The sequence below is a fragment of the Perognathus longimembris genome, chromosome 17 (genome assembly GCF_023159225.1).
Source record: "Perognathus longimembris pacificus isolate PPM17 chromosome 17, ASM2315922v1, whole genome shotgun sequence".
NCBI lineage: Eukaryota > Metazoa > Chordata > Mammalia > Rodentia > Heteromyidae > Perognathus > Perognathus longimembris.
Window position 1 is genome coordinate 4,104,850 of NC_063177.1, and position 9,469 is coordinate 4,114,318.

The following is a 9,469-nucleotide window of genomic DNA, read 5'->3' on the forward strand; positions in this document are numbered from 1 at the left end:
TGGAGCCCGCAGGAGGTGGTTTTTGTTCCAGTCCTATTTGTTCCTTATTGCTAGACTTCCTTGCTTCCCCTGGGCGCAGGGCGATGTGGGTGGTGGCCAACTCCATACCATTGCCATTGAGTCTGTTTTCTGGGCTCACTGTGGGGCTCACAGAAAGCCCTGAGCAGTCTTCACCTTGTGTCTATCTTGCCAAGGAAGCCAGGGAGATCTTTTCTTTTTCTTTTCAGTTTCCAAAGGGGATGGTTCCAGCCCTGGGTTGGACAGAGTCTGTGTTAACCTGCTGGATGCTTTTCAGCTACTGATGTTGGTTTATGTTTACAAACTGTCAGTCCCACTCAACTAACTCAGTTTACGACCTGTGATGGGTTGTTTTGGTTCTGATGCTGGAAATTTCTGATTTTTTTTTTGTTGTTGTTGCTTTTTAAAGCTGAGTGACCACCAAGCACGTACAAGCTCCCTCCCCCACTGTTAAAATGGGACATTGACAAACCCATGGAAGTTTATTGCTGACTTAAAGTTGACTATGTCTCAAAACTTGTCTCCGTTGTATTTTGATGTGAGTCCCAGAAGGAAGGCAACAAAATGAGGATAGTTTAAAAGTTGCTCAGGGCTGAGCCCCCATAGCTACGCCTGTAATTCTAACTACTCAGGAGAGTGAGATTTGAAGATGGAGGTTTGAAGCCACCCTGAACAGAAAAGTTAGGAAGATTCTTCTTTCCAGTTAAACACTAAGATCCCTGAAGTGGAGGTGTCACTCAGGTGATAAGGAAAAAAAGTTAAGGGACCGTGGCCAGGCCTTGAGTTCAAGCCCCAGGCACACTTGCAGACACACACGCACTCACACACACACTCCTTAGATGTTCTAGTGATGCTATGAAGACCCAATGGTACCTTTAAGGGGTGATTAGCTCATGTGGCCTCTGCTTTCTTGAACGAATTAAGGCCATTAATGAAATGTTTTCGTCACCGAAGGCGGAGGTTTAGCTTCTCTTCCTCTCTGTCCTGAGTCCTCAATTGCCCTTTGGCCTTCTTAAATGGGATAAAGTGCCATCCAGATGCCTGCCCTCTGGCTTCTCAAGTCAGCATCCTATACCACATGCCACATGACTCTCTGTTATTTATAATTTACCTAGCCTCTGATAACAGCTTCTCCCTTTATCACAGCTGAAATAGACTAAGATGCCTTCATTCTTTTCATTCCAGGTCTTCAGGCTTCCAGGGCAACTGGGTTTGGTCTAGCCACATTTCAAATGCTGAATATCAACAAGTGACCTGCAGCCACCCCAGTGGACAGCTAGATGGTGATATTATTTTCAAGCGAGAGATGTATGTTGGGGGGGGCAGTTCTCACTAGGAGACAGCACATTCCAATTAAGATAATTTATAGAGCTTATTTACCAAAAGCTGTGCTTTTCAAAAGAGTAGCAAACAGAAAGTCTGGATACAATGCAATAGTTCTGGATGAGTGGCATTGGAGCAAGTGCCATCTGTATATCCAAAGGAGTGAGGACAAGGAGGGAGAAGCAACAATGGGCTGGACAAGGCCTTTGGGACATGTCAGACAATTTAGTGGAGAGACAAGCCAAGTCAACCTCTTCTCCAGTTCACCTGAGATGTAAGAAACAAGAAAATAGCCAACATGAGGCTATATTTAGATTAGCCTTGTTCAGTTAGGTTAGAATTCATTTGTTTCAAGGAGAATCCTACTAGGTGTAGCCCATTTTCTGTTGCTATTAGTACATCTGAGCCTGGGTAATTGATAAAGACAAGAAATTTAATTCTTACAGTTCTGTAAACTAGAAGACCTAATGCACAATGACCATCAGGTGAGAACTTTCTTTGTAGTGAAGAATCTCTGCTGCATCCTGAGGCTGCTCCTGACAGGCCAACAGAGCAGGAACTCAAGAGAGATGACCAAAGTGGCTTTTATAGCGGCCCACTCTTGATAACTTACCCAGCCCCTCAGGAACTCGTCCCAGTAGTCTTCAAGACTTCTGCCAAGTGTTCTACTTTGAATAACCAGATATTGGAGGCTGGGTTCCAGGAGGAACATTTTCAAACCATCGCATTACATATTGTGATCTAGGATGACAGTCAGCTGACATCGGATGTTCTGAAGGATATCACCTCTATCTAACTTGCCCAGGCTGTCAGATCCAGTCACCTGAATTCCAGTACTCTCTGAGGTGGGTTTGCTCTTGACATGTGTGAGATCTCTCCATCCGAGAGGGGTACTTTCTCCTCTGCGTGTATTGTGAGGCAGATTAGACATAGGAACCTATCCCAACAAATATCTCTATTTTGTCTTCCTTTCTTCTGATACTAGCACCTGGACTTTCTTTAAGGCAAACACTCCTCACCATAGTTATGCCACAAGCCCTCAAATTCCTAATAAAGCTAATCTCACCCCTTAGCTTTAAGTGTTAAAATAGTTCATTTTTGCATCCAAAAGGTTTAGTTTAGAAAATTGCAAGTATATCAAGGAAGGCTCAATGTTCAATTCCAGGACTTGGCTGAAATTACTGATAAAGGTGTGTTCATTTCCCTCCACTTGCCAGGCTAACTGACATATGTCTCTAAGTTGTTAGGGGCCCTGTTTTCCTCTATGATGGAACCCACACAGGGATGGATGGGGGAGATGAGCAGCAGGAAGGAGAAAAGGTGGGCCAGGAGGAGATCCCAGCAAACATTGGGACTCTGCATGCCAATCTCTACCCAACAGATTGAACTTACAAAAACCCTGTTTTTGTTGTTGTTGTCCCTGTCTGTTGTTGTTTTCAGCATTTGTTGGAATATTCCAGCATCATGTCTCTGACAATTGTATCCAGTCTGGTTTTCTCTCTACCTTATAGGTTTCCTAAATTCCCTGGACAGGTGTTCCCAGCAGTGACTTTATTTTTTCAAATATTTTATTGTTATTGCAAAGATGATATACAGAGGGATTACAGTTTTATGAGTCAGGTAAAGAGTACGTTTCTTTTTGGACAATGTCACCCTTTCCCCCAATCTCCCAGTTTTTCCCTCCTATCTTACATATCAGTTGTATTCATTTTCAGCCTGACAGTAATCTTATTAATGACTCCCACCATAAGGTTCATGCTCCCACTTGAGACCCTGATCTCACCAGGCACCGGATCTCACCCACTGTTTGATCTCCCGTACCTGATGTCTGAATTCACTCCTCTGCTCACAGCCTAACTTGAATTGAACTATATAGCCACTCAGCCTAATTCCAGCAAGCCTAACACAAGTAAAAGTAGCTACTTCTGACATTTTAAGCTATCTTTTATTTACCTTCTGAGGGGTTTAACACATAACTATACTATATGCTAAACAGTGAGAGCCTTAGCCTGTGAATTCAGTTAATATGTTTCAGTAGTTTGCAAAATGCTTTATCCCTGGCCAATGGAAACCAACCAGTTGCTTCTTTGAATTCATTACAGACACCAGAGTGTTGCAGTATTAGAAGTCAAGTTCAGCCATTTTTCATTCAGAAGCCTACTTGGTTTAAAATCTCAGAAGTACCAGGTATTAGTGGCTAACATCTGTAATCCTAGCTACTCAGGAGGCTGAGATCTGCCAGCTCAGGAAGAAAAATCCCTGAGCCTCTATTTTTTTTTTTTTGGAGTCTCATAGATTTTGCTGCCTTGGCTTTGAACCACAATCCTCAGATTTCAACTTCCTGAGCAGCTAGGATTACAGGCATGAGGCACCAGCACCCAGCCACTGAGACTCTTATCTCCCAACTAGCCACCAATATGCTGAAACTTTGGCCCAAGTGGTAGAGGACTAGTCTGGAGCACAAAAGCTCAAGGACAGTCAAACCTCAGCACCAGTAACAACAACAACAAAAAAGCCAACAGACGCACACACCTTTCAGATGTATTTAGAGTTAAATCAAACAAAAACAAAGAGAAAATGGGGTCCAAGGTATCTGCAGATCTCAAACTCCAAGTGTCTGATTTCTTTAGTTCTCAGACCTAGAGTTAGAGAACAAAGGGGCATTTAAAGAAAATTTACTTGGGAACCATATGCTAGATATAATTTGGAAAAGCTTCCAATAGACCACCCAGTGTTGAAGCTACAGTCAGAAGACAGCCATGAAAGCATATAATTCAACACCACAACAACAGTAAGAGAGAGTACACATAGAGAAAATTCAAAACTACCTTACAAGGAAAGACATGTAAAATCTTGGAATAGGATAGATTTAGCAGGAACATGAGAGCAAACATCAAGTTGGTCCTTTGACAGTCGGTCTCCTATGTGGGCTGGTTAGTTTTGGCATCGGTCTTGATGATCTCACCTGCTGCTTCCCTGCTCTAAATTGATTTGGGAGTGTGCCAACAGGACTGGACAGGTGGACTGAGTGGGCAGGAGACAAGTGGCCTTGTAAGAATAATGTCTGAGCCAAGTCACTCTCAGACGTGAGCCAGCACCCATGGCTACAAGTTCTTTCTTCCCAAAGAACAAAGCAGACTTGAACTGAAGTCCCCGTGACTATTTCAACCACTGACTAAATCACCAATAATTCTTACTTATTTCAGATGTGGGGTCAAAATTGTTGTGTGAGTGTTGACAGACAAGGATTAAAAATGCATTTGTTGTTAAACTATGCATTATAGAGAGTGAGCTCAAATAGCAGATCCTGATCACCAGGAAATCCCGAAGATCAGTGCCATATCAGAAAGACCTGGTAGGAGTAAGATTTTGGCAGAGGGAGAAGCGTAGGTGCTTGCACCACATTGAGAAACCAACAGAGAATATATCACATGACAATTGTGAAAAGTGTTCTTACCATCATTAGTGAGAAAATTTTTTTGGGTTTGGACTGGAAAAGACGACAAGGGATGGTGTTCACTGAGGGATGAGCCTGAGCTGAGTATCACTGAGGGCTCCTTCTTTCCAAAGTTGGAAGAGGCCAGAGTGTCTCCAAATAGAACCACGATCATGGAAAGCATTTTATTAAAGCATTCTAACTAAAGCATTTTTATTCTATGATGTCCTCGCTCCTGAATATTCCTGGTAGACATGAGCAGCTCATAAGCTCTTAGATGATCTTTCAGAAGAAGAATCACTTAAATTTTGTGTACTAGCCAATGTTTCTGAGCCTTTGGACCACAGATTTCCTTTCATATTTCCCTTATCCTGTAACTTGTATTCTTTTGATGTATGCACCAGAAGAAACACAACCCTATACTCTATAGGGATTGCTAAGTCAGAAATCTCAAAGAATAAATGTTTTCTGAACATAGTGGAGACTCAGCTGCATACAGTGAGGCTTAGCTTGGTTTGAGACCAGGTGGAGAATATTGCACCAGGTATATGAGATTTTCTTTGTTCTATTATTTCTCCTGGGTACCCCCCCCCCCCCCCCGCCACACACACATATTCCCCTCAGGGGACAGGGCTTTAACTAAAATCTTGATAAGTGGTAATTTTTCATGGATTATTCATTTGGCCAAAAATAATTGAAAGATTGATAATTACATAGTGATCTCCTACGTCTTGCTTTTTTTCCAAGTCAATTCTTTTGGTTTCTGTGATTTTAGGCGAGACATGGATCCAGGCTTTGAAAAGATTCCGTATCAAGGAATGAATTAGCATTGCAGTAGGTTGGAAAGATCTTTCAAATAGGTTTTTGAAATTGAATGCCATAAAAATTAAGCATCAAAGACATAAGAAGTCTTGATTGGAAAAAGAGATATATTCAAATAAGTCACATGGTGCTAAAGTTGGTCCAATGAGAATGATTTGGTTTTATGTGCCTTTTCTCTGTTTTCTGAAAGTTGGGGATGATCAGTTCACAGCTTTGTATTTCTGGAATATTGGTACTTTCTTTCAAAAACATCCTAGGCTTTACATAGTCAATATTTTTAACAAATTGAATTAATTATATTCGTGGTCTTCAGAAATATATGGGATATTTAACAGATCTGAGAAGCAAGGGGGTTCACGTGAGTTTCCTGCACAGCCCCCTTCCCCTCTTCAGGAGACTTAGGAGGAAAAGTGAGTCTAGGGGAAGAAGTAGGAGAAATGTTGCTCGATGATGAGTAGGAGCCACTCCTAAGCCACAGATACAGCAGAGGTTGTTGGAATGACAGAAATCCTATTTAGTGCTGAAAGAATCTGACAACAAAGGAGGCGCTGGGCCTCAGTTTCCAGGGAGAGTGCCTCACATCCCTATAGCCAGATGACAAGTGCCAAAGTCTCTATTTCTTCATATGTCATGGAATTCTCTGAGGCCACCCAGATCAAGGGCATAATAGGAGAGTGGAAGGAGGCGTGGATGCCAAGATGATCCAAAATAAACTGAGAAAACCCTTAATGTGGCTTGAAGATGCGTAGTGAAGCTTATTTCCTCTGCTTCATGGTATGGAGATAGTGGAATCTTTAAGAGAGGTGAGTACATTGTAAAGAGATTAGTACAGTGCCATTCTGAAAGCCAAATTAGTCATTCTGAAAGCTAGTTGTTCTAAAGTAAATTTGTCTTTCTCCGTGTTTCCTTTCCATCATGTGACGGCTCTCTCTGTCTCTGTCTCTGTCTCTCCTATGCATCCAAATGAACACAGACACTCACATCTACATTACAATATGCAATGCTCTGTTATCTTTGGGCCCTACCAATAAGGAGGCCATCACCAAATGCATCCCCTTTATCTTGATCCATCACCATGAGCCATAACCTGTTTGCTTCGTAACTCACCCAGATTTGAAGGATTGCATTATTAGCAACATAGCATTCAAAAAGGGAATTTAGTTCAGTTTCCAAAAGAGTGTTAGGCAGCTATCTTTTTGCACAACTAACTGTCTGGCCTGAGATTTTGTGTTTGCAAGACTCTAAAAATCAGTTACTGAATGTGTTTATTCATGATAACATATGTCTAACACATGTGTGAAAACATCTGTCATCCTTCCTCTTTCCACAAATGGTTTAAAATTGCAGTGCTCTTTTTCTTTGTTCAACAGAATAGAATTTTTAGTCATATTATTAAACACTTGATGAGTTAATATTTATTTTTTCATACACATTGCCTTGGTTAAAAATTACGGTTTTGAAGTTTGCATGGTTTAATCCCTTAAAGATCTAAACAGTTCTTATTTGATTAAATTGTTCTGGAGGCTTTTAATAATTGAGGTACTTCCAATACAAGAGAGTCTTTCTACTTCTTTGGCCAAAATAATTTAATTTCCATAGTTCTCTGGACTACTTATAAAATGGGAAAAACAAACCTAGTATCCCAAGAATACAAACATACAGAAACACAAATCTTCATATTTACTGCAAGAGATTAAACATACTATCATGTTGGAATGCATTTTGTATGTCCTTTTAATGATTAACTTTAAAAAAATAAATGAATAAAACTCTGTGAGCTAGCCCCAATGGCTCATGCCTGTAATCCCAGCTACTCAGGAGGCTGAGACTGGAAGAATTGAACTTTGAAGACAGCCTAGTCAAAATGTTTGTGAGATTGCATCCCTACTCAAAGCTGGGTATTGCAGTATATGCCAATTGTCTCAGCTACATCCAGAGCATAAATATAGGAGGGTTGTCGTTCAGATCAACCCAGGAAAGAAGAGAAACTGTTTTAGAAAACTAAAAGAAAATCTATTTTTAAAAATAACAACTATTTAAAAAAATAACAGCACATAAGTGCTGGTGGCTCATGCCTGTAATCCTAGCTACTCAGGAGGCTGAGATCTGAGAATCACAGTTCAAAACCAGCCCAGGCAGGAAAGTCTGTGAGACTCATTCCCAATTAACTGCCAGAAAACTAGAAGTGGAGCTGTGGCTCAAATTGGTAGAGCACTAGCTTTGAGCAGAACAGCTCATGAACAGCACCCAGGCCTTGAGTACAAGCCCTATAACAGACAAACAAATGACCAGAAAACAAAAAACAAAAAGAGCTAGAGCCATAGCTTAAGTGGTTAAGCACCTGCCTAGCAAGCACAATGCCTTGAGTTCAAATCCCAGAACCCCTCTTTCCAATAATAATGTTTCTGAGCTTAAATATTAACTGGAATTAGAACCATCTTTGAAGGACCTTACAGTGCATGGGCCTTTGAGAGACATTCCTAGTAAAACCTATAGTGTATCTTCAGTGGGTTAGGGCATAAAGCATTCATAGTAAGTGGAGATGATGGAAACTATCATGTTACCTGAAAAAAAAAATCACACACACACACACACACACACACACACACACACACACACATTTGGAGCACTATTGGGTGACTGCAAGTGAAATAGGCAGCAACTATCAAGAGGAGAGCAGTAATTTCTTTCCTCTGTTGGCTTTCTACTCCAGCTTAGATATGGCCTCAGACCTTATGGTGTTATTCCCCTATTTCCCACACTCCCTCTTACCTTTCTAGCGCCTCCAAGGCACTGTTGGGGTTTTTTTTGTTTTTGTTTTTGTTTTTGCCAGTCCTGGGCCTTGAACTCAGGGCCTGAGCACTGTCCCTGGCTTCTTTTTTCTCTAGGCTAGCACTCTGCCAACTTGAGCCACAGTGCCACTTCTGGCTTTTTCTATATATGTGGTGTTGAGGAATTGAACCTAGGGCTTCATGTTTATGTGGCAAGCACTCTACCACTAGGCCGTATTCCCAGCCCCCAAGGCACTGTTTTTTATGCATCAGAAATGAAGACCCAAATGATTTCTACATTACATAACAAGCACCCATGCATTCTCCTTCCTTAGGTGCCAGTTCCTTGCATCTATTACTGGACCTTTTAAGATAAAGCAATCCCATCAACTTCTCGATTCTTTTTTTGTTTTTTTGTTTTTTGTTTGTTTGTTTGTTTCTGCCAGTCCTGGGGCTTGAACTCGAGGCCTGAGCACTGTCCCTGGCTTCTTTTTGTTCAAGGCTAGCACTCTGCCAACTTGAGCCACAGCACCACTTCTGGCCTTTTCTATATACGTGGTGCTGAGGAATCGAACCTAGGGCTTCCTGTTTATGAGGCAAGCACTCTTGCCACTAGGCCATATTCTCAGCCCTCGATTCTTTTTTAAAAATAGAAAAAACATATGATACACCAGTAAAAGACATGTACCCTCTAAACTATCATCACTACTTCTTATGTAATAACATAGCTATTTTCAAGCATATTATAAATAATTAAAAGTGCAAGTTTTAGCATCGTATATTGCTTTTTCCCCCAGAACTGTAATAAGAAATTATCATATGCAAAGTGACTTAAAAAGAAAACAAAATTATTTTCTAATAGTTCTGGAGGCATAAAGTTCCAGGCACAGAGTTGACAGGGCCAAGGTCCCCCTGAAGGCTCAAGAGAAACACATTTCCTTGCCTCCTCCGAGCTCCTAATGGCTGCTGATATCCTGTGACCAACCCTTGGTGTGTCCATGCATAGCTCCAATTTCTGCCATATTGTGGCTTTAGAAGGAAAACACCCTACTGTCCTTAAGTATGGTGTAATTAGGTCTGTGTTCACAGGCAGGGAAAC